We start from the raw sequence: 26,311 nt of genomic DNA on the forward strand, positions 1-26,311 counted from the left end.
GGTGGCTTCCGGCGAACTCGAGTAAGCTTACCAAGCGAAAAAATCATATTCGTCGTATTGTGTTCAGTGATTGGAGAGATATCAGTGATTTCTAAAGACGGAGTTTTTTTTTTTTTTTTTTTTTTGATCGGCCTTTTTTTCGATGTATTCAGCTTATGACATCGTTTCACACGGAAAGATAAGAAGAGAAACAACAGAATAAACTGATCGCCTGGTGACTCCCAGCATCCTACACACTTTTACAATCCTTTTTAGCTAGACCGGTCAAATGCTTCAACCAACCCTGCCCACTTCTTTTCATGGTCACGTAATTTTCCCCTTTTAAGCGCTATGTGTTTTTCCGTGATCATATCCCTTTTCAATATAGTTAATAAAATGTCAACAGAAAGTAGGTATTTACCAGCAATCATCGTTTTGCCTACGATGATGATATGATTAATAGCCAGCAATTCATCATTTCCTAGAATTATCATTTTTAAGTTAAAAAAAGACATGTTTTGAACTAAGCCTACGTTCCTCAGATATGTTTCAACGTCCTTCCAAAATGCTCTGATCAATGGACAAAACCAGAATCTGTGCATTATAGTATCGATACATTGCGTACATCTGTCACATCTATACGATACGGTTATGCCCATTTGGTAAAGTAAACGTTTTGTTGCCACAATTTTCGTTAAAATTTTGTATTGTAGTGTTCGATATTTAACCGAAATTAGTCTAAGATTTGCTTCATATACTTTCAACCAGTCAATCTGTCCCATCTCTTGCTCCCAACCCAACTCCCAACTATTTTTACTTCCCTTGAATTTATGATGTAGAAGTGTGTTATAAATATACTTACTGCCTTTTTTCTGACTAATGATCGCTTGAACATTTGGGTGAATAATAGGATATGCTTCCTTTACTTTGCCTTGTCTGTTTTTCCATTCAACAGGCAGACTATGTACCAAACCTAGATAATCTATTATTGTCCCTTTCAGATCATAAGTAGCTTTTGCTTCCTCAAAGGACATTATTTCTCCATTGTCCCTTAATAGGTCATTGATGTAAACTATTCCTTTTTGCCTCCATGCTTTTATTTCATAGTTTCTAAATTTTGTATGATTTGAAAACCACACGGAATGTCGATTAACATCTTCTATGTCCACCATGATGCTCTGATCATATTTTGCCATTGCTCGTACAACATCTGTCCAAAATTTATTGGACATATTTCTTCCCATTTCCAATAATGAATCTGCATTGCGCTCCCAGATAAACTGGAATCGTGCTATTTCTTGCCTAAACAACTTGCACCAGTCATGATTACCCATGATTTCTCTCCTCACCCATGTAACTTTCAGGGCGGTATCGTACGTGTCAACATCTACCATATTACACCCTCCCTTTAAATGATCTCTATAAATACTACTTCTTTTCAACCGATCAACTTTTCCGTTCCAAATGAACTGGAATAATGTCGCTTTCAACTTTTTCATAAACTCCTCTGGCGGACTGGGGAGTGATGTAAGTATATGTGTCAAAATCGGTAGTAACAACGTCTTGATGATTATGATTTTACCACCCAGCGACAAATTGCGTCTTTTCCAGCTGGCAATAATTGCACTAATTCTCGTTAGCTTGCTGCCATAGTTCTCTTCCACTGATTGAGTCTCGTCATTAGCAAAACTGATTCCCAGAACCTGAAGTTTCTTTGTCCATCTTAAAGCCAAATCTGAACAAATTGGCTCTCTTGTTTCTGCATCTTTACCTACCCAAAACGCCTGGGTCTTCTTAATATTAGGTTTTAATCCAGAGTATTTAGCGAAGATTCCTAAGTCTTCGAATAAAACCCTACAACTATTCACGCTACCATCTAAATAGCACATCACATCGTCCGCGTAAGCAGACATCTTGATTTCCAAATCACCTACTCTGACTCCAGAAATATTTCTGTTTTGTTTAATTCTTTGAAGCAATGCGTTCATTACAATCACAAAAATATATGGGCTAAGAGGGTCTCCTTGTCTACATGATCTTCCTAACTTGATCCGTTTTGATATATGTCCATTATAAACAATCAATGAGGCAGCCTCTGAAGAAAGCGTATCGAACCACCGAATACAAAATGCAGGGAAGTTTAACTTCTTCAACATTATGCGAATGAAGTCCCAGTTAACTGAATTAAAGGCATCCTGAATGTCCAAGCTAAGAAATAAAGCACTTCTCTCTGTACTATTTAAATGATGAATAAGGTCATATGTAAGTCTAGTGTTGTCACCAATAAATCTACCCTGTATAAAACCCGTTTGTTCATGACCAATAACATCTGGTAAGACCTTCTTTATTCTATTTGCTACTGCAGATGCAACTATCTTATAGCTCGAATTTAGTAACGTTATCGGCCGATATGATTTTATCTCATCTTTAGGCTTCAGAGGTTTTGGAATGAGTGTTACAATTCCCTCAGTTAAAGACGTTGGTAGCCTACCATTTTCATAGCTTTCCATTACCATTCTATGGAAAAAAAGTTTTAAGTCTTTCCAAAATAACTTATAAAATTCTGCTGGAAATCCATCTGTTCCCGGCGCCTTATTATTCGACATTCCTTTTAAGGAATCGGTAAGGTCCTGAAGCGTCACCGGTCTATTCAATTCCTTAAACTGTATTTGTGAGAGCTGTTCCATATGTAGATCATCTACAAATTTCTCCGCCTCTGTGCAATCAATGGGCTGTTCAGTAAATAACTCAGAAAAATGTTGAACTAATATATCCATTATTTCTGTTTGTTTTGTTCTCCGTTCATTATTTGCATCACACAGGCAAGCAATGTTTTTATTAACATAATTTCTTTTTTCTAACCCCAAGAAGTATGCTGTCGATTTCTCGCCTTCCTCGTACCAGCGAGCCCTGCTTCGTGTCACAATACCCTCCATTTTTATTTTCCTAAGGCCCTCTAATTTTTCCCTACAGACTGATAGTCTTGACTGTACTTCGTCGGACGTCTCGCCTTCTTCATGATCTCCCAATCTTTGAATTTCCTTAATTACTTTGAACTCTTCTTCTACTAACTTCCTACGTCTATGAATTGAATAGGAAATCGTTTCAGTACGCATGTTCAGAATCAGAGCTTCCCAAAATGCACTCCAGCTGATCATCACCTCAACTTCTGTTGGTTTTTCTCTGACAAAAGTAACTGAATAAACTGGAAGAGCATAAATTAAAATCGTGTCCCTTATTGTCTTTTCTATTAATTGTACATATTCTCGATCCATTAGCAAAGATGTGTTCATTTTATAGAACCCTTTCCCCCTCTTTTGCTCTGTCAGGTTCAGTTCCATTGTAATTATAGAATGATCGCTTCGATAACCTGGAATGATATCAACATCTGTTACCATTGGCATGAGGGATTCTGACGTAAGAAAGTAGTCTAATCTTGCACACTTTCTAACAGGATTGCCTACTCTCCAAGTAAACTTCTGCCTTTCGCCCTTAATTTCCCTGTAAATGTCGATCAAATCACTACGATTCATGATGTTTTTTACTGCATCAGTGGCTTTTTTATTATGCTGTTGGGAATAATTAAGGGCATCTATCGAAAAATTTAAAGTGATATTTAAATCTCCACCCCAAATAAATGGCACGTCTTTCTCTCCTTTCATTTTTTCGCATATATCCCACACGTTAATAAAAAAATGGGGATCATCTATATTTGGGCCATATGTATTCACTAATATAACTTCAAGCTGATCATTAATCACCACACTTGCAATGATATAATTTCCGAATTCATCAATGCGTATGTCGTTGTATTTCAAATCCACTGCCCTCGATAAAATTGCCACCCCTCTCGAATTCTGTGAAAACCCTGCTATTTTTGCGTCTCCGCCCCACATATTTCGGAAGTAATTTTGCATTTCTGGTTTGCAATGTATATCTTGTAAAAGACATATGTTGAAATCACTCTGGCGTAGGTAATTCAAAACATCTCTTCTTTTCTCAAACGTTCCCAATCCCCTACAGTTAAAGGAACATATTTTTACTTCACCCATCCGACTTTAAATATAAATCCTTGTGACCATGAAAACAAGTGAGCTGTTACTGTCCGTAGCTGGGATCTCCCATTTCTCTCTGCCTGTTCTTGATGCATATGTACACCACACATCCAATCAATAACACTGCACGAAACAAGGCATGCAATTCCGCACCAGAAGTGCCATAAACAATTTGCACACGGTTTGAAAAACACGACACAAACATAGCCAATATCTAAACTTAATGCCTCCCAGAACAAAATAACCCAGAAGCCTACAATCGCATCTCCGGGTAGGTGAGCCTTTCCTCCGCTTCGGCGAAGTCCCTTTCCCGCATTCCCGTATGACCCCCCACCTGATGTTTTACCCCCTATCGGCAGAACGCCTCCCAGCTGACCCATTTTTCTTGACATACCTACTCTAACCTTTAATCACATTTGCTATGCTTTGCAGATACAGATACAAATTGGCGGATGTCCCCCCCAAAACGCCGACGGACGCCGCCCGCAGGTACCTGATTCTCGGCGGGACGCTCTTCCTCCCTCAAGACGTGGCTCGTCTGGTCCGTGCGTGGTTCAACGGAAACGGACCGCCGCCCACCAGCCGCAGGCTCCGGTTCAGGGCGGCGGTTCTCAGCGTCGTCCGGTGTCGTCCGTCCCTGACTCGGTCCGCCGTCATTGTAGCCCGATCCCGCGGTCTCCGTCGTCGGTCCTGCGGTCTCCATCGCCGGTCCTGCAGTCTCCACTGTCGGTATCTCCGTCTGGGCTGGATCTGCCGCTCCGTCATCGTCCCGGTATTGTGACAGGCGCTGTGTCTGGCTGCCCGCCGGCTCCCTTGACCACTCCGCTTCCCGCGATCTGATGTTTCCAGTGGCGCCGGCGCGCTGGTTCTGGTGCTCTGGGGAGCCGTTCTGGTCTCGAGGCTCCGACATGATTTGGATCAGTCGCTCCAGCGCAGCCGGAGAACGGATCGGCCGAGGACGGTCGCCCCGTGCTACCACCACGAATGAGATGCCTTCTCGCGTGAAGACGGTGCTGATTTGGCGCCTTCTTTTCAGCTGTGTCAGCTCTTGAAAGATGCTCTGCCTGAGTGGAGAGAGGCATTCATTTATGTATAGTCCGCTGCCCCGGAGCCTGGTTTTGTTTCTGACGAGGAAATATCGGTCAGAACCAGCACCGACAGCGTTGAAGCGGACGCGGATGAGCTTCTCCTCCCGGTATATCTCCTCCACCTGCCTCATGTCCATGGTGTAATCCATGAACTCCTGTAGCATTGCATTCAGGAGCTTTGCCGGGTCTTCACCGCGTCCGCGACCAGCAGCCGACCTCCGTGGGACCGCAGGTCCACTGAAGACCAGGTCCACTAAAGACGGAGTTGCCTAACGATAAACTAACCTTAGGACAAGAATGCGAATAACAGCGTTTTTGGTTGGATGTGTCACGAGAGTTGAGCATTGTTGCCAGACAAACGAGGGACATTGCAGCTGACTCCCTGCGCTGGCTGTGCTGTTTCTTGGTACTCACGTTAACCAATCATTAGTTGCGTGAATTCCCGTCATCGGCCTGTGGGATTACTACTCATGTTCGCTTATCTTGCTACAAATAATAATTGTGAGTGTTCTTGATGAAACGTGAAACTTTGAACTTATGCATTCGTTTGTTTTTCTTTTAGCTACGATGAGTCGGATGTCTCCGAATGGGAGCCGTGCGACGAAGAGACCAGGGAGCTCGCCAAAATCGAGCTCCCTCTGCATGCTAAAGAAGACGCCCAGCCGAGCGGTCGTCGCCCCCCGGCGAGCCCGCCAGCACCACCGGTCGCGGCTCCCGTGGGCGAGCTAACCTTCTGGTCACCCACGGAGGAGTGGACGCCGGTAAAGTCTGGCTACAACTGGTGCCCTGCTGTGGGAAGACTGGTGGCGCGCCGGAAAATCGGCCGCCATCTCAGCAGCGGCACGGGCGGCTGCGTAAAGGGTGCTGCATGCTTCCTGCGGAGCAGACATCTAAAGTCATTTAAGCACGTGACTGCAGAGCGAAGTGCCGTGTGCAGCGAGTGCGGCACCAATATCCAAGCCAAAAAGCAAGGGCTAAGGAAGTCTGTCATAGAGCACGTCAGACAAGCGAAGGCACACGCCGGCCTGACCAAAGATGGCCGAGGTGCACTGGTGGCCCAGCTGATGGGCCAGGGGTACCGCACGGTGTCAACAAGATCAGACGACGCCCAGCGGGCAGGCGTGCCCGTGTTGGGCGTAGCCCCCCAAGTGGCGCCGCCTACGGAGGACTTCCAGGCAGGCATGGCGGACGATCGCCTTCTCGAACGCAGTGTGGCCGCCCTCGGACCCCAGATGATGGACTGGACGTTAGGAGAAGCATTCAAGTACAAACAACAGTACGCCGCCCAAATCGCTGGCTTCCTCTCCAGGCTTAATATCAATGTACCCGACTGTCGCTACATAATGTGCAACAAGCAACACCTTGACGCGATTCGGGCCGGCATAAACACCATATACAAGGAGGCGGTGCCGAAGGCCCAATCGCTGTTGGCGGCATGGGCGTGCCTGATCCGCCACCTGGACGGCAGACTGTCTGACATGCGAGACGGAACTGGATCGCTCTTATATGTAAATACAAATACAAATACAACAATAAAATTCCTAGCCATATTTATTGCCACAACGGCCTTCAATCTAATTTACTTTTAAAATTATCTTACTTTGGTTTGATCGGTAGAGGTTTGATGCTTATTACATGTGTTTGTGTGGGTGTTCTCTCTTTGCAGTGCCCGCCAGTTCCTGTTCGTTGAGATCGTACTCTTCTCCGGTCACCGGACCGGCGTGTGGACGGGAATCACCCTTGAGGAGTGGGAGAAGCGCGAATCTAACGGACCTCGCACGATGGTACTGTACGAGGGTGGGAAAAACCGGCGCGTCATGGGTGCAACCACCGCTGTGTTGTCTACCGAACAGGCCTCCCTAGTGAGCCTGTTTGTACAGCGCGCCCGTTCGCTGCTGCCCACAGCCACCAACAGCGACCTCCTCTTTCCCGGGCTGCAGCCGCATAACCTGTCGGGAATCGAGGATGATTTTGTGGGGCTAAAGAAGGGTGAGCTGACGCGAATGTGCGGCGGGAACATCTGCCGCCAGTTTCACTCCAGCCTCACACTCACTCTGGCCGACAAGAACCTGCTGACCGCTGAGGACTCGCGGCGGGCGGCGTTTTACCGCCGCCACAGCCTGGGGGTGGCGGAGCGGGTCTACGACCGCCGCCACCAGGCTGCCACCGATGCCGCGATCCAAGGGCGGGTGCTGGATGTGATGATGGCATGGCTGAACCTCGATCGGGGTACGGGGTGTGTATTCTGTCGTTAGTTTTTACCTTAGCTTTAATTTCAATTGTTTTTGGCTGTACGTGAAAAACATGACTATACAGGGTGTCCGGAAAGTCCTGGCGCTTTCCAACATTTTTGAAAACAAATGCCTCTGGTTGATAGATACTCAACAAAAGATCAAAACAATTATCAGGGACACCAAACCATATACATCTGCTAAGTGCTCATTCAATATAACCATCGTCGGCACCGACGACAGCCTCGACGCAAGGGCGGAAGCACCTGCGTGTTTTGTTTGACGATGTAGGACATTCCCAAGTCCTCCCATGCTGCCATGTAGCGAGTATTCAGCGACTCCAGGTTGGGATGACAGGTGGTCCAGAGTTTATTCTACAAAACGCGTAGCACGCCTTAGTCAAGCGGGTTAAGGTTAGGCGAATGAGGCGGCCTAATCTCATTTCGCCAAAGTGATCTGGCCCGCCGAGCTCCTCCGTCAGTAGGTATGGCTTGGGCGATAGCGGCATTGTTGGAGGGCGCTTCGTGCTGTCGAAAAGTGAAATGCGAAGTAACCCTTAGGGCAAGTCACCTTGACCCTCGGGCTGTTCAGGATTTCCTCGTGGACCAGCCTGCGTTTTAATTTATCTAAAATTGACGAAGATATGGAACATTTTTGTCCATCACACCTCTGGATTTTCTTCGATTACCGCGGAAATGCCGCTAAATTCTCGGCACTTTTGACATAGCGCGGTCGTACCGGTCTGGGGGATATTTCTAAAGGAATTCCCGAGTCGGAATAAGCCTTCACCTGCTCAACCATGCGCCAAAAACCGCCGCATCGCGCTGTAACTCGCATATCGTTCAAGCCGCACCCGGCCGCCGCGCGCAGGCATTCCGCGACAAGGCGCATCTTCGCCCATCCACCCGTCACTAAAAACGATTTCAAGGCCATGTTAACACGACCCCTGGCTAAGTGGCCAACAAGGGGTCATGTCTGTGGTGATTAGTTGAATGTTCAATAATCACAGCACGCGTTAGACGGCGTCCAATAGAAGCGCCAGGACTTTCCGGACACCCTGTAAGTGTTCATCGAATCACATCGGACATGGTTTTCATAGCAATGGTGACTAAAATTGTTAAAATTAATATCAAACACTACTCGCCATTGTCTATTCATGATTCTAAGGAACACAAACGCAATTCCATTTTTCACAAAGCAAATCGATTAGGATTCTGTAGTTAACAGTGCAGCTCTAAGTAATAAATTCATTCACAGGGACGCTGATGCCACCACCGGAGACGGAGACGCCACCAGGGACGGCGACAGGGACTACGATCCCCTGGAAGGGCCGTCGTCTGGCCCCACTGTCCCCCGGAGGACTGTCACCGCTCCATCAATGGCCTCCAGGCGCAGGCCGAAGAGGTAAATCACAGCCACCATTGCCATGACAATAATGCAATGAGTCAATCAAACCAGTGCAACCTCTTTCAGATCAAGTCAGAATTCAGATAGTTTACAATTATGGTAGTTGACATCTTTAAGTAACACTTTCAATCTTAATTTACAGGAACGCCGCCGGAGACGGAGACGCCGCCGGGGACGGCAAGGGAGCCGGGAACGGCGCCGACTACGATCCGCTGGAAGGCCCGTCTTCTCGCCCCACCGCCCCCCCGACGGCAGTCACCGCTCTAACGACAGCTTCCTGGCTCAGGCCGAAGAGGTAAGTCACAGCCACCATTGCTATGGCTTAAAAATGAGTCTAAGCAATCAATGCAAATTGACCTTTTAATGACTTTAAAGCCTGAAACATACTATTTCCGCAGTCAGGAAATCGCATGCGAGAGCCAATTCAAATAGATGGAAGCACGCTCGCATCAATCGCACGCACCTCCCGCATGCGATTGATGCGGGAAAAATTATAATGTATTTGAATAGGCTCTCGCATGCGATTTCCTCAATGCGGAAAGAGTCAAAGAGGAAAAGTGTTTCAGTCTTAAGACACAAACACGCACTTAAGGTGTTCCAACTAGCAAATCAAATGAGAAATAGCGGTTGACAGTTTGTCTTTCAGTAGTGTCTCTATTCACAGGGACGGTGACTCTAGTGACACCGAGGACGAAGACGGCACAAACGGCTGCAAGGCAAAGAGGTAATTTAAAACTTCTTGTTTATAGCTCTCTGTTTAATCGAAGCGTTTATTAGTGTACTTATTAATTTTACAATGTTTTTTGTGGTGGTGTTTACCTTGCACCCCTCACCCCGGGCCGCTCGAGGGCTCACCGTCCGGCTAAAGTCAACAATGCCGGACGGTGGGACGGTCGCCGGGGCACGTCCCCGGCGGCCGGCCAGGCGGGGGTGCCGAGGCGGGTGGCGGGTTCGCCGCGCCAAGGCACGAGGGAGCGGCGACCAGCTGACCGCTCCCGGCGTCGGGGTCCCAGCCGGACCTCTCCGTGTAGGGCGCCACCCATCCCCACCCCGAGCGCGCCTGGACCGCCCTGCAGCTCGCTGTCTCCTGGAGCCGCCCCGCCTGACCGCGCACCAAACCCACCTACTGCAACAAGATAAGACAGAGAGTAATGCCTACTGCGTCGGCCACATAAATGCCCGCTCCCTCGCTCCTCGGCTAAACGAGGTCTGCCACCTTGTGCAAAGCGAAGAAATTGAAGTTTTATGCATCTCCGAAACCTGGCTATCTAATTCTGTCCTCGACGGCGCTCTCATCGTGCCGGGGTACTCATTATACAGATGCGACCGTCCTGGCGGGCGCCGAGGGGGCGGCGTGGCCCTCCTGGTGTCTGATGAGCTGCGCACGTCCCGCCTCCACGACACCAACAGCGACAACAACAGCTCCGGCGTGGAAGCCCTCTGGCTGTCCGTGGGCGGCGCCCGCCGAGCGACCGTGACTGTGGGTGCTTTCTACCGACCACCAGGTGCTTTGAACGCACAACAATTAGACTGCATTCGTAATCAGTTTGAGATCGCACTTGCATTAGGCAATCGTGTTTTAGCCCTCGGTGATTTTAATGTGAACCTTATGAATGCTGAATCTGCCGAATGTCGTAATTTCAATGCGTTGTTGAATGATCTAAATCTTGCTCAACATGTTTCTGATATCACACATCCACATCCATCGCCCGCATTGCTCGATTTGATCATATCTGACTCGTCTGTCATCGATGCCAGAGCCTCTGTTCATACTTCATACTCATCTTTTAACTGGTCATTTTCCTGTTATCATTCGTACAACCGCCAGACGAGCCCGGAGAGCTCCTGTGACTTTTCAGACACGTGCATGGAACAGAGTAGATTGGGATGCTTTCTCCCTCGACATTTTGTGTGCAAACTGGAACTCGTTTTACCTCGCCCCCGATATAAACACGAAACTGACATACTTTATGAACATCTGGAATAACGTAGTTAGTGTACACTGTCCTGTTACAACTAAACGTGTGAAGCGCCCATACTGTCCCTGGCTCAAAAATGAAGAAGTAAGAACTGTTATGTCCGAGCGAGATGCTGCGCGTCGCGCTTGGAATCGAACCCATTCTGACGCGGACAAAAACGAGTACCGTCGCTTGCGCAATAGGGCCAAAGTTGTGCTGACCGAGCATCGTCGTTCCTACCTCACGGAATTGTTAGGACAAGACGCAAGGCGCTTTTGGGCGAGATTGAAAGACTTTGGCGCGGACCTCTCCTCTAAAAGCCACCGCTCCAAATCGAAAACAGCGGAAAACAGCCTCTCCGCAGACTCTCTAAACAAGCACTTTGCCAGCGTCGGTGCTCGCGTAGCGGAGGCCGCACACGCCGCTCGCCGCGACCACGGCCTCAGCGCCGAGCCTCGCCCAAATCGAGTATGTGCTACCTCTTTCGTCCCACATTGTGTAACCCTTCCAGAACTTTCGCGCATTATATCTCGGCTCGGAGCGTCACGGGCAGTAGGTTTAGACGGCATACCCCTGCACGCCCTCCGGAGTTGTCTCCCCGTCATAGTCCCCCATATTCTCCACCTTGTCAACACATCCATATCCACCTGTACCTTTCCAGATGCCTGGAAGGTCGCCGTCGTCACTCCCATCCACAAATCAGATCTCAACGACCCAAGCAACTACCGCCCAATATCAATTCTTCCAGCCTTATCAAAGATCCTTGAAAAAGTGGTATGCTCCCAACTCAGTTCCTACCTTATCACAAACCACATCCTCTCACCCTCCCAATACGCTTATCGCCCATCACACTCTACAGAAGATGCCCTCCTCGACATTGTCGGATGGACAGCTGAAAACATTGATGTCGGTCACCTTGTGTCACTAACATCGATCGACTTGAGCAAGGCCTTCGACAGCGTCGAGCACCCGATACTGCTGGACAAGTTAGAGTGGTACGGTGTATCATCCAGCTGGTTCAGCAGCTACCTGTCCGGTCGCTCCCAACTTGTCCGTGGAGGATCCTCAGCGGCTCTTCCTCTCTCACATGGAGTCCCCCAAGGCTCTATAGTCGGTCCCATCCTCTTCCTCATCTTTATCAACGACCTACCATCTTTCCTGCCCCATGGTAGACTAGTATCCTACGCAAATGATACCCAAATCCTAGACTCAGCACCTAACAATCCTGACGAACTCCAAGCGCTGAGGTATCGAGCCGCAAATAACGTTGAATGTCTTCAGCAATGGTTTAGTAGAAACAGTCTGAAAATGAACGCAAGCAAAACTTCTTTCATTATCATTGGCACAGTAAATGCAGTTGAAAAAGCATCATCCTTCACGATTCGAATAAATAACGAAGAAATCCGGCCACAAAAACATCTAAAAATCCTGGGCGTTGAATTCGATCAGACACTCACCTGGGAGCGCCACATATCCTCAGTCGCCCGGCGTACCAACGCAATAATCATATCTCTTTTCAAAATCCGATCTCACCTCTCAAATGACATCCTCAAAATTCTTGTACAGACCCACGTCCTCCCTCACCTTCAGTATTGCTTGTCAGTATGGGGTGGGGCGACACGCACCCGCCTGAACCGAATGCAGAAGGTCATAAATTTTGCCGCCCGACTGGTATCTGGTTTACGCCGAGGCGACCATATATCCCCCGCCCTCGCGACGCTTGGGTGGCCCGATATCGACACGCTAGTGATGCGTCGCGACGCGATAAACATCTACCGCGCTCTACATGACCCCGCAGCCCCCCAGCCGCTCAAAGCCATGGCGCGCCCTCGCCAAACAGTGTGTTCGCGTCGAACGCGAGCCACCGCCGCCGGCGCTGCGGTACTCGCGCCCCCTCGCCTCCAGCTGACGACCGCGCGGCGACTTTTTCTCCTTACCGAGCCGCCGTGTCATGGAATAAACTTTCGCGTGTGACTACACTTTCCACGTCACGTCGCCAGCTCATGACCAGGCTGGAACAGTGACAAATACCCTCCTTATCTGCTTGTTTTCAACTCTGTTACTTTCATTACATGTACGTGTGTTTGCAAATGTATGTTGTGCTGTCAATGCATCGCGTTAACTGGGCTCGTAATAGCCACCTGTGGAGAGTTTCCAGTAAATACAAATACAAATACAAATACAAATTCAAAATAGCCTTGTTATGCAAATACAGAATCAACGTGAACCAATCCATTCGTCTTTTTTTCCTTCCACCCGTATTTGATTGTATAGAGGATGTACTGAGTACTGGAGCCGGAGCCGGAGTCGGAGCCCGGAGCCGGACCATTTTACTCGGAGCCGGAGCCGCCAGACATTGCACCCGGAGCCGGAGCCGATTTTTTTCTCCGGAGCCGGAGCCGGAGCCGTCTGAAATTTCCACGGCTCCGCATCCCTGCCTAAAAGGCATTGTTGTGACGTAAAATGTCTCCTGGTGCTCACCATAACACACTCCGTCCAACAGAAAGGTTGCGAAGAAGATCCGTCCCCTGTGTATGGTTTGTTAGCCTCCAACACTGAACTGCCTATGCCCCAACGGTCTTCTACTGTTTTTTTTTTTTCGTGACATGCGTGTTTTCTTCTTATTTCAGATCCTGGAGGTGTTGAAGATTGAGGACCCTGGCGCCAAGTCCTGGCTGGAGCAGCGGCTGCCGAGGCTCCATCTCCTCTTGGGAGACTCCGTGGCCCGCGAGGGCTTGTCAGCCGACTCAGGGGCGACTCGTTCCTCTCTCGCGCCCGCGGCGGAGCAACCTGGAAGTCGCTGAACCGGGCTATGCCGGGCCTCCTCCAAGAGTGGACGGCGGAGGCGGAGAGGCTCGGGAGGGCCCGTGGCGCCGCCGTCCTCTAGATGTCTGGCAACGACGTTTATAGCAGGGCTACGGGTCTCCCGAGCTACAGCTCGGGACTTCTCCGAGAACGCCAGAGATGTAGTGCAGGCGCTGCGAGGTGAAACGGGGGAGATAGTCGTGCTCGGTCCGCTCCCCCGACTGGATGGGGAGATCACGGGGACCCGGTGGGAGCAGACGGCTGCCTTCCACCTTGAGCGACGTCTGCTCCACCAGCCGCCGCGTGGGACCCGTTTCGTGCCGCTGGGCCGACAGCTCCAGAAGAGCAGTGGCAGGTACTCATGCATACCGGCCTGCCGGTGCTATACCGGCCTGCCGGTGCTATCGAGAGGACGGGATTCACCTATCGCCGGCCGGGTACGCCAAGCTGGCGGACGCCGCTGAGCTGCCGGTGTGGCTCCGGATGACGGCAGTCGAGTGAAGGACGGTAATGAACAATGGCGATGGTGATGCCAGCAAGTCGAGAGCTGGCGATGGCGGTGAGTGATCGCTATCGAGCGCGAAGCGTTTCTTTCTTTTGCTGTGCTTCCAGTGCTTGTATACGTTGGTAGTGTTTGATGCGTCGTGTGAGCGTTTGAAATGTGTCTGCCAGCCACATTTGGTGGGGAGAATGTTACATTTAAGCCAAGTATTATTTGTATCGGTGATATTGCGCCGCTGACCCGTGCCGGCGCGCCGCGGTGCCGCCGCGGCGACCGGAGATCGGTTTGAGATTTAAACAACGGTATAATTACGAGACTCCAAGAGTGGAATAACAGATGGCTCCTCAAATTTAATGTAAAGAAATCTATGAAGCTAACTAAATGTCGGCAAAAAAATCCGAAATAAACGTAGAGAATACGAGGACCTAAAGTTACACTCGGACCAACTCAGGCCCGTTATCTCTCGGAGGAGCAGCAGCCCATGGTCGCGGATCCGCTCAAGTACTGGGCTGGCCGGAAGGCGGTCTTCCCGCAACTCGAGGCGGCGGCGATGACCCACGTCGCCATCACGGCCAGTCCCGGCCCGAGCGAGAGAATATTCTCTGTGTCGGGAAATCTCTTCTCTCGCCGGCACGTACCCGGCTGCGAGCGGACATCGTAGAAGGGCTGACGCAAGTCAAGTGCCAGCCGTGAGCAGACTGCTCATTGTCACGATTGTCGGGGTGAACACTGGAGCCACCTGAGAAGACGGGCTCCAATTCGGGCGAATTTTCCACGATATTTAGCTATGAACAGCACATGCTTCCATCACGACTGGCACTTCGAGTTGACTCAGACGGAGTTAAGCTGAGAGAGCGCACTTTTTATTGAGCTGGCCTGTCACAAGTCTGAATTTAATCATATGGTCCGTAACTCTCACTTGACAGACATTTGTCGAAACAATTAACTGCCTCCAAATAGCCTAAAACTGTCACAAAATTTTAGGGAAAGGAGAACCATGAGTTGTGTACCAAAAATTATTAATATCATGGCTATCACAAAAATTGCATTGCGGTTGATGGAATTCTGATAGTTTTCATTTTAAACTTGGCGCACTGAAACTAACCTTATCTTTTATCTAAGCTTACCCAGCCTAATAAAACCTAACACAAAGCTTTAATGCTTGCAACGTGATTTCTTTTTGTCACACGATTATGCAACACCTGGCTGTGCAGAAATGTAAACTAAGTAGGTAGGTATGCATGTTAAAATGAGCTTGTCGGCAGTGCGTGCTCTAGTGTCTTATCATTTAGGGTACAAATACTAAACGTATTTGGGTCTTGTAGTACCTACTTCCAGTCTGCAATGGGTGTTTTTCCCTTTAATATTTTTATATTTCAAATTCCTGCAGTTCCCAGCGTAGGTTAAAGACAGGCGAACTGCAGCAAATGCCTTAGTCATTTTCGTAGCATTATTTTCAGGGATTTAAAATGTGACTGCCCGTAAAAAGGGCTCTATAGATGTGTCAGCAAATTAGTGATGTAGACTTGCATCTATTATTATGAAGCACATACATGGATTTGAAGAAATTTCACATATTTTGAAATATAGGCATCAATTTGTCTGCGGATTTTGTGATGTCGTATTCACAGTCACTAAGTTATGCTTTGTGATTTGTTAACCCATAAAAGCGTCCAACTCCAACCACTCAGTTTTCCCAGCCGAGTTGGTGACACTATTTTCGTTTATTCTCTTCAGGCCATGGAGATTCTAGATGAATCAGGAAATATCCTTGAGGTAGTGTTTGCAAGCACCTCTGAAAGTGATGATCCGCTGGCAGTGTCAGCTGCTTCCCAGGCGTCACCAGCTGATCCTGCGGATGCTACAGCCTGCAGCTGCTCTGGCCACTCCTGTGACACCGGCTGACCCTCCACCCAACCCCGGTACCAAGCGGACAGGAGGGAAGCGTTTGGGAGCTCACAGCAAGACCTACATTACTGACACTGGTCAGCGTAGTACAGACCGTAGTACCGTAAACCAGAGCAACTTTGGTCCATCGGTGCAACTTTGGTCCACCATGGAAAAGATACTTTGCTGATTTTTTAAAAAATCCATCGTAATATTTGGGACATTTTTTCATGCAGGCAATTTAGCCCAATATGTGCCCTAACTATGTGTGAACAGACCTGCTTTTGTTAGGTGACCTTGACAGCAGCAGAATTTTTATAATAAAAGCCTTGATTTTGGCGCAAAAAACAGAAGTTGCTAGGATGATGTAAGGAGCGGAACTGGTAAGAACTGGAGCGACACTGGCTATCTAGACAGTAAGTACATGAGTTCTCCGAAGGCTTAGAGGAAGAAAACCCCCATTTTCTTTTTATGGTCATTTTTTAGGGGTGGTGGTCAAAGTTGCAAGCACTTTTTCCGTCAAAATGCTACAACTTTGGTCCACCAGGAAATCATTCTTAGGAAGCTTCTCATCACTATAGCATACTTTTTTCGTCATTTATGACAGTCAATGCTATAAGTTATTGATGTTGATAGTCGATTGGTTATGCTGCTGCGTCTATATTTCATTTTTAGCCCTCCAAATCCAGATTATTTCCCAGCCTGTTGTATTCCATACCTATCCAATATGATTTTTCCTGTTTCAGGTCCGAGTTGTGCCATACGATCCTTTGATCCTGCTTCACTGTTAATGCTATGGGAGGAGAAAGTGCAGGAAAGTCTAGAAAAAAAGTGGGAGGTCGCACCTATCAGAGGTACTCTTCATCTCATCCGCAAGCTCCAGCCTCCCATCCCGGTTGGCACCCGTGGACAATTCACCTTCATTTGTTAGAGAACTGTCAAGTGACTTCTGAAGGTGCTGAGTTTTGTGGTTCTTACTCAGCCGCTCATTTAAAAGCCAGAGTGCTCATGTGATTTTACTCCATCCAAAGCCCGGAACAGCCGTTCACTGTGAATCTGTTGCCCCATTGTAAACCAGTGTTTCTGTGATTGTTTTCAGCCAGTTGAAGTCCTGGTGTGTCAGGATATTTTTTAAAAGAACTTATGTGGACCAAAGATGCTCTGTAAAATACCATTTTATTCGTTAGCATTGAATAAAATAGGATTATAATCAGTGGTACAAAGTTGTAAAACCCCTCTACAACTTTGACCACTTGTTCAATAAAAAAAATAAAATAACTCAAGATGCTAGCATTCTTTTACTCTAGAGCAAACTGTTGACAAAGGTTGTAGCTTCCACCTTGCAAAAAACTAGCCAGATTGGACAACAATTAAAAAAGATATTCAACAAAAACCTAAAAAGTGGTACAAAGTTGCTCTGGTTTACGGTACTTAGCGTGGAACTAGTGAATAATGCAGGGGCACTAACATCAGTCTTCGGACATAAGCCCAAGCGATTGGAAGACTATTCAATATTTATGCGTATTGGAGATGCAAAGGGAAACCACACAACACTGGCAAATGCCTAGTACCCGCATCAAAACACGGCAATTATTTACAATATGCAATATTCCCCTGTGTGTCTCTACCAGACACTGGTTCTCGGTTTCCAAGTGGACACATAAGCAGAGATGTCCTCCTTTACTTCCATTTCCATAAACACCGAACGCTAATACCCGGCATCGTTAGGTAGTCATGAGCTGAAACGTGACCCAGGAGGATCACCCATTGTACAGCATGCAGCCTCTTCAGTCTGCTGACTCCCCCTGGACACTGCACCCACCCTAGACCCTGTCATGTCAGACGGGGCAGCATTGTCTAACGGGCATACACATGCGTTATCCCCAAGTTAACTTGCCTTTATGTATGCAAGGTGTGAGCTGCAGCTGTGATTTTCACAGGGACATGGTGGTCCTGAGTCCAGGCAAAATCTTGGCCAGATTTGCCTTAGTTCACCTGTAATTGCAAGGATATGTATTGTTAGGTGTGTTAGGGTGTATCAAGATTGTGCAATAAGCTCTGAAAACAAAAGGCTATAGTTCGTTTTTTTTTTCAAAAGGACGCTGGCTCCAAGTGCATTATCGAAGCTCTCACGTGAGTTTTGGCAGCTTCAGCGTCTGGCCAAGAATTTCTTACCGAAAAAATATCCGATTTCAAATTGTGCACGGTAAGTACCCGGAAATTGTGTCCTTAAAAATTAGCATACTATGATGACGTCACTGGTGGCAGCAGGCACCCAATGTCCGTACGATCAGATGGGACAAAGTTTTGACGACTTTGGGGGAAACTTCGTTTTTCACTGTTGTCGAGGTTATAATCGAGTAAGCGGTTTCGTCCATGATAGTTATCGTTACATTGCAATACAAGTTCGACAGCATGACGTCACCACTGTTCTCATATCTGGCTCCAAAACGCACGTATGGAAATTATCGGGAATACTTCACGTGTTAAAATAAGGCGACGTTCGAGTTTCTCAGGTTCAGTTTTTGCTCGTTTTGCTCGCTAAAACGCGTGTTTTTTCGAAAAACATACTTGGAGCCAAAGTCCTTTTGAAAAAAAAAACGAACTATAGTTCCATAATGCCAAATATAGTAGAGTAAACACTTAACACTCAACAGTCAACAAGCAGCTGGTGATTTCCTCCTTTTGCACCTTAAAAAAAAAAAATAAAGAAAGAAATTCACAAAACAGCAATATGAATGAAAAAAAAACATCCTTTTAGGGTTGAAAAGCGAGAGCACACATCGATACCTACAGCCGTTTTCAGCTTTTTATACAAAACACAACTTACACCCAACCACACCTTGATTCATGTAACGTTATGTTATATCTTTAGGGAACATCTAGAACAGGTTAGATTACATTTTGTTATTTATGCTTGTAGTAGTGCACCTATTTTTTTAGAGTTATCCCGCGCCCCGTAGGACTATCGGCGGACCCTACCACCCGTAGGGGGGGGGGGGCGTTTCGCCCCCCCCCCCTCATCTCGGAAATTTACAGACCGATTTTCAAAATTCAAACGGCGTTTGATAGCCCCACCGGGGAACTACCTTGTGACCAAATTTCATTGACCTAAATCAAACCGATGACGTCACAGGTCAGGTCAAAGGTCGGATTTTCACCGTTCACAGGCATTTCAAGAAATGTGTCGTGAAATCGAGTACCTAAATTGGTAAGTTATTGAAAACCATCGATAGTAAATTGTTCCACATTGTTCATCAAACACATACTTTGCTATCTGAGGTCACTGATACCAAGTCAGGTCACAGAGGTCAGGTCACGGGGGTCACAATATGAAAGTGTCGTGTGATACATGTTTAATGGTCCATTTTACATGACTAATACGATTATGTGGGTCAGGCAGCCTTTGGGGCCAGCTTAGGTCACGTTTTGGTGAAGATCATGTCAAGATCAGGTCAAATTAGGTCAAAATTCAAAGTTGATATTTTTGCATAAAAACGCGTATCGATTCGATGCAGCTTGTCACGGGGAGTCTAATGGTGGTCTATGTTTTGCCCTACGTGGTCTAGAATTGCCAAAAATTGAGTTCAAAAATTTGACTTCATCATTTTTGTATTTTTTTTTTTTCGCTATAACTTGGCCAGAAAAACGAGATATCAATCTGAAATTTGGTATGAAGATGGAAGACGGTAGGTACTATTGTAATTCTACGGACGGCCTGCTGATCTGTGCAATCTATGGAATCTGTGTCAGCAATCTAAAGAAGGGCCGTCCGTGAATACAACAGCGGGCAGAGCCTGGCGGCGCGGACTGGTGTGACTCCCGTTACGCTCGCCTGGAGCGCCCGAATCGCTGCGGCACTTGCGGTGCGGCGAGCGGTATCGGTGGGTGTCAGCAGAACGCTGTTGGGCCCGGCAGACTGGCGGTAGCCGAGCACTCGCTCTTAGGAGAGCGTCTGGACTGGCAGGCGTGTCCGCTAAGACAGCCTGAGCCAGAGCCAGTGGCAAGGTCCGTGTCAGTATACCGGGTCCGACCAGGGGTACCGGCGTGGCTACAATCAGAGGCGTCTTTAAGGGCGTGTTGCCCACCTCGCTCGACCGTAGCTCGGTGCGACCTTGAAGGTCGGTTGTGCGTGTGTCTCTCCGTCGTCAGCCTTCAGCCCCCTCCGTCTTCCTTTCGCCTCTCTTCTTCAAAGTCCTGCTCCAGTTAGAAGTCGAATGTATTTGCACACAATTGGGCGACCATTGTACTAACAGTACCAAGTGGTAACGAATAGTGCGCATGCGCTATCATGTAGAACGGTGCACAGTTCCTGGAGGTCCACACGCGCAGTGGCGGACACATTAGGTACAGAGAATATATACACGATACAAACATATGACAACAAACATACACAAACAAACATAACATATGTACACTACGCGATCGGGCACAGCTCGTCACTACACTGCCCCCTCCCTAGACGCGTCGCCGATGAAGGTGACGTGTCGAAATCGATCCGGTGGTCGTGACTCGCGTCCGGAGCGAGTGCGGAGAATCGATCTGGGCTGTGCTGGCGTGGTGATGTCCGTGGTCGATGCTGGCCGCGATGGCGCTGCTGGTCGCGGTGTTGTCGGTCTTGTTGTTGGTGCTTCCGTTGGCGCCGGGCGTGGTGTTGGCGGTGCAGGACGTGCGGCGGCTGGAGTGTCGTCATAGAGCAGGAGCTCCGGGCCGCCTGTCTGGGCGGCCGGTGACTGCACGTCAGGTGCGCGCTGTGGCTGCTCCTGAGGTTGATCCGGCACCTCGTCCATGAAGGCGGGCTTGCAACGGTCGATGGTGATGACGTCGCGTCGCTGTCGCCGTTGGATGGTGATGGTCTTGTCTGTCCTGTTGATGACTGGGAACGGGCCGTCGTACGGTGCGTCCAGAGGGTAACGGTGGTCGTCCCGCCGAACGAAAACGTACTTTGCCGTCTTCAGCGCCTCCGGGACGTACGTGGCGCGCTTGGTTGTCCGTGGCAGAGTGGGTCGAAGCTGAGCCATGGCGCGTCGCAGGTCCTTGACGAAGGAGGCTGGTGATGCGTCTGCTGTGCGGCTGTTGTCGAAGAACTCGGCTGGGAGTCGCAGTGGAGAGCCGTATACCAGTTCAGCTGGGGATGCTTGCAGGTCGGTCTTGATGGTGGCGCGGATGCCCAGCATGACCAGCGGCAGCACGTCTGTCCACGAGGCAGCTTGGTGGGCACGGAGGCTGGCCTTCAGCTGACGGTGGAACCGCTCGACCATGCCGTTGCAGGCCGGGTGGTAGCTGGTTGTCCGAGTCCGCTGGCAGCCGAGGAACCGCTGAAGCTCCGACCAGAGGGCAGACTCGAACTGAGCGCCGCGGTCGGTGGTGATGATGGATGGAACACCGAACCTGGCGATCCAGTGCTCGAGGAAGGCTCGAGCCACCGTGGTGGTGCGAATGTCTGGCAGCGGGATGGCTTCTGGCCACCGAGTGAACCGGTCGACGCACGTCAGAAGGTACGAGTGGCCTCTTGATGGAGGCATCGGGCCGACGAGGTCTACATGGACGTGGTCGAAGCGTTGCTGAGGCGGCTGGAAGGTGCCGACGTCGGACTTGGTGTGCCGACCGATCTTGCAGCGCTGGCAGGCGAGGCAGGTTCGGGTCCAGCGGCGCACGTCGCGATCCATGCCGGGCCAGACGAACCGCTTGGAGACGAGCTTGACGGTGGCCTCGACGCCAGGGTGCGACAGGTCGTGCAGAGCCTTGGCGAAGGGCCGGCGCAGCGCCTCTGGGAGGACCGGCCGAGGCGATCCGGTGGACTCGTCGCAGAGCAGACGGAGTCCATCGCCGACCGGGATGTGGCGCAGGCGCAGTGAGGTGTCTGAGGCCTCGAGGTCTTCCAGCGAGCCGTCTTCGGACTGGGCCTTGGCGATGGCAGTGAAGTCGGCGAGCGGGGGGCGCGGCTGGGCCACCATCGAGACCGTGCGCGACAGCGTGTCGGCGACCACGTTGTCTTTGCCAGGCACATGGCGGATGTCCGACACGAACTGGCCGATATAGTCCAGGTGGCGGACCTCTCGCGGTGAGTAGCGGTCGGACGACGAGCCGACGGCCGTTACCAGTGGGCGGTGGTCCGTAAAGACAATTGCCGACCGGCCTTCGATAGCGTGCTTGAAGTGTCGGACGGCCAGGTAGATGGCGAGCAGCTCGCGCCCGAACGTGCTGTACTTCTTCTCTGCAGGTTGAAGCGTCTTAGAGAAGAAGCTTAGCGGCTGCCACTCGCCAGCTACGTGCTGTTGGAGGACGGCGCCCACTCCGCAGTCTGAGGCGTCGACGAAGAGGGCGAGCGGCGCGTCCGGGACCTGGTGCGCGAGGTGCGTCGCCGCGGCCAGGGCGTCCTTGATGTGTCGGAAGCGCTGGCGTGTCGCGTCCGTCCACGCGACGGGCGCTTTGGAGTTCTTGCCCTTGTTAGTGAGCAGGGCGTGCAGGGGTTGCAAGAGTTCGGCGGCCCGGTGGACGAAGCGGTGATAGTATGCAACCATCCCCAGGAACCTCCGCAGCTGGGACTGCGTGGTCGGCTCTGGGAAGTTCCTGATGGCTTCGACTCGTCCAGGCAGCGGGCGGACGCCGTCGGCGTCCACCGAGTGGCCGAGGAACACCACCTGCTGCTGACCCAGGACGCACTTGTGCCTGTTGACGACGACGCCGTAGGTGTTGAGGCGCTGAAGTACGTGGTCCAGGAGCTGCAGGTGGTGTTCGGCAGTCGGGCTGGCAAGCAGGATGTCGTCGAGGTAAACGAAGCAGCCCGGTATGCCGCGGAGGACCTCATCCATGAAACGCTGGAAGGTCTGTCCAGCGTTCCTGAGGCCGAATGGCATCCGGACGCATTCGTAGAGGCCGAACGGTGTAGTTATGGCGGTCTTGGCGACGTCGGCAGGTTCCACGGGTATCTGGTGAAACGCCTTCACCAAGTCGATCGTGCTGAAGACGGCACACCCGTGCAGGTCGGCCGAGAAGTCTCGCAGGTAGGGAAGCGGGTACCGGTCCGGCAGAGTGCGGGCGTTCAGCGCCCTGTAGTCCCCACAGGGGCGCCACTCGCCGGGAGACTTCTTGGGCGCCATGTGGAGAGGCGAGGCCCAGCTGCTGCTGGACGGGCGGATGGTGCCCTGCCGTAGCATCTTGTCGAATTCTGTTTTGGCGATGTGTGTCCGGTCTGGTCGCAGTCGCCGTGGCCGCTGGTGCACTGGCGGCCCGGTGGTGACGATATGGTGTGTCACACTGTGCTTGACTGGTGCCGGGCCGGGCGCTGGCGATGTTACGTCCGGGTAGCGGGCGAGGACGGCGGCATAGCGAGCAGCAGCCTGCTCGTGGATGAGGCGCACGCCGATGGAGCACAGTCGTGACCGCTGGGCGCTGGCGCACACGGTGCCGTCTCGCAGGAGGCGTTGGCTGGCGACGTCGACGACGAGCTGGTGTGCGGCCAAGAAGTCGGTGCCCAGGATCGGTGTGGTGACATCGGTGACAAAAAATCGGTGCTTCAGGCTGTGATGGCGGCTTAACGTGACGTCCAGCAGACAGGTGCCGTAGACGGCGATTGGCGAGCCGTTTGCCGCGACGAGCTGCTGGCCGGCAGGAGCAGGGGTCAGCGTGGACTTCTTGGGCAGGCAGCGGCGTGGCAGCACGCTGACCTGCGCTCCGGTGTCAATCAGAAATTGATGATTGGTCTTCGTGTCCCGCACGAAGAGGAGCGGCGCGGCGGTGGGAAGTGCGCCCGCGCATTGCGCCAAGAGCGCGGGGCCGCCTAGTTTTCCGCCCAACTGCATGGCGATTCGCAGCGGCGTGCCCTGCTGCCGAACCGCTGATGGTACCAGCAGAGGTCGTCTTCGTTCGTCGGCGTCGGAGAGCGCGCTGGTGTCGGCGGCCGTGATGAGCTAGGCGCCCGTCGTCGGCGGGATTGGCTCCGGCCACGATCCCGTCGGAGCGCGTCTTGTAGGCGCCGGTTGCTGGCCTCGAGGCCTCGGTGGCTGGCCTGGAGGCTGTCCATCTTGGCGACTAAGGTCGCTACGACGGCCTCTAGTCCGGCTGAAGGTTGAGCCGGTGCCGGTGTCGCAGGCTGCGGCGGCGGGGCGGTGACGACCGCTACCCTCGGGTCCGGTCCGCTGGCGTCCAGGTATCGGTCTGCCGCTTCTGCCAGCGCGTCCAGTGCGCTGTCGGCCGGCAGTAGGGCCAGGGCAGCGCGGACGGGCTGCGGCAGACGTTGTTTGAAGAGTGTCCGGAACAGCTCCGTGTCCACGGGAGCGTCCCCGGCGGCGGCCAGCTCGTTCCTCATGGAACGGAGGAGCGCCGTCGGCTTTTGGTCGCCGAGCTGCTGTCGGCTGAGTAGCGACTGCAGCCTGTCGGCCCGGGATTGCGCAAGGCGAGACTTCAGCGCGTCGCACAGGGCGGTGAATGACCTTGATGTTCTTATCACGTCCTTGACCTGGACGGCGATAGTCGCTGGCAGGTTGGCGACTAGAAGTTTGTACCGGAGCTCGTCGGAGCTTACGCCGCTGATGTCGAACGCGCATTCGACCTGTAGGAGCCATAGATCGGGCTCTTCTGGCGTGTATGGCGGCAGGCGGAACGAAGCTAGCGGCCGTTGAGCGGTCTCAGCTGGAGGCCCGTTGGACACCGTCGCGGGAGGGGCGCCACGCGGTGCTGCGTTGTCCAACTCCGTGGCGTCCGGCATGACTGGGTTGGAGAATCACGTCGGGGTCACCAGTGTAATTCTACGGACGGCCTGCTGATCTGTGCAATCTATGGAATCTGTGTCAGCAATCTAAAGAAGGGCCGTCCGTGAATACAACAGCGGGCAGAGCCTGGCGGCGCGGACTGGTGTGACTCCCGTTACGCTCGCCTGGAGCGCCCGAATCGCTGCGGCACTTGCGGTGCGGCGAGCGGTATCGGTGGGTGTCAGCAGAACGCTGTTGGGCCCGGCAGACTGGCGGTAGCCGAGCACTCGCTCTTAGGAGAGCGTCTGGACTGGCAGGCGTGTCCGCTAAGACAGCCTGAGCCAGAGCCAGTGGCAAGGTCCGTGTCAGTATACCGGGTCCGACCAGGGGTACCGGCGTGGCTACAATCAGAGGCGTCTTTAAGGGCGTGTTGCCCACCTCGCTCGACCGTAGCTCGGTGCGACCTTGAAGGTCGGTTGTGCGTGTGTCTCTCCGTCGTCAGCCTTCAGCCCCCTCCGTCTTCCTTTCGCCTCTCTTCTTCAAAGTCCTGCTCCAGTTAGAAGTCGAATGTATTTGCACACAATTGGGCGACCATTGTACTAACAGTACCAAGTGGTAACGAATAGTGCGCATGCGCTATCATGTAGAACGGTGCACAGTTCCTGGAGGTCCACACGCGCAGTGGCGGACACATTAGGTACAGAGAATATATACACGATACAAACATATGACAACAAACATACACAAACAAACATAACATATGTACACTACGCGATCGGGCACAGCTCGTCACTACACTATCACATATATTCCGTTTTTTCTCAATTCAAAACACTGAGGGTTTTTCGGCTAATATATCCAAAAAATTTTGATTTACTTTTATGATTTTTGGGTGTCAAAACTCAAAAACTTCAAAAATCCGAGACAGCAATTTTGTAGCCCTACCAATTCTACACCTTTTATGTCCTGGTCATTTTTCTGTATCTTCAAAGCTGTAGGCCTGACAGCTCTTCTCGCGAAGGTCTTTTTTCGGTCGAAAATGGCAGAACATGACGTCATTTGCGGCCAACCTATCATAGCCTCTGCAATTTTTTTGTCACAATGCGTAAAATTAATGACCGGAGGGGTCCTGAAGGTTTGGTGGCGATATCTCCAGCCGTTTAGGAGATATCGACGGAAAAGGACAGGGAGGGTGTTTCGCCCCCCCCCCCTTTCGGGGCGCAGGTTAAATGACTGTATGAACAATTTTTGGTACTCATTAGCAAGGCATCACAATTCTGGGTAAACGGCAGGATGTCTGGTAACGGGCTGTGGCCTTGAGACGGCCGTCAGTTTATTAAGTGACAAATGTATGTACAGCCCTCAGCATGAGCAGACTGTGTGGTAGGTTTTCTTTTTTCGACAAAACCGATAATAGCTCAAAGGCAAGTTATCAGTCGGTCGGAACTCACTGCAAATAGATGTGCCATGCTCCAGTCCTTCGAATGGGTCTATCATTAAACAAAGTATACGGCTTGTGTGGCAGCAAAATGCAAGATTGTTTTGGGGGCAAATATATACTTATGGGTTTATTGCCAAACTTGATGGAAAATGAACACAATAATAATGCCAATCTATGGTGCGGAGTCTCGCGCGTCTTGCTGTTACAATTTTTGAGTGACAGATAGCATAGTAGGTATTTGCGTTAGGTATTCTCGGTTTTGTCG

General features: G+C 50.8%; 1 protein-coding gene across 1 annotated transcript in view; it reads right to left on the reverse strand.

Moving 5' to 3' along the window:
* Positions 1-26,311, reverse strand: part of LOC122368040 (maltase A3-like) — a 65,801-nt gene that overhangs the window by 38,910 nt on the left and 580 nt on the right. Inside the window, exon 2 of the mRNA XM_043341636.1 lies at positions 17,810-17,907. The gene's annotated coding sequence lies outside the window, so the exon portion shown is untranslated. The remainder of the gene's footprint in view (positions 1-17,809; positions 17,908-26,311) is intronic.

Source organism: Amphibalanus amphitrite, unplaced genomic scaffold, assembly GCF_019059575.1.
Source record: "Amphibalanus amphitrite isolate SeventyFive unplaced genomic scaffold, NRLGWU_Aamphi_draft 000917F_arrow, whole genome shotgun sequence".
Lineage (NCBI taxonomy): Eukaryota > Metazoa > Arthropoda > Thecostraca > Balanomorpha > Balanidae > Amphibalanus > Amphibalanus amphitrite.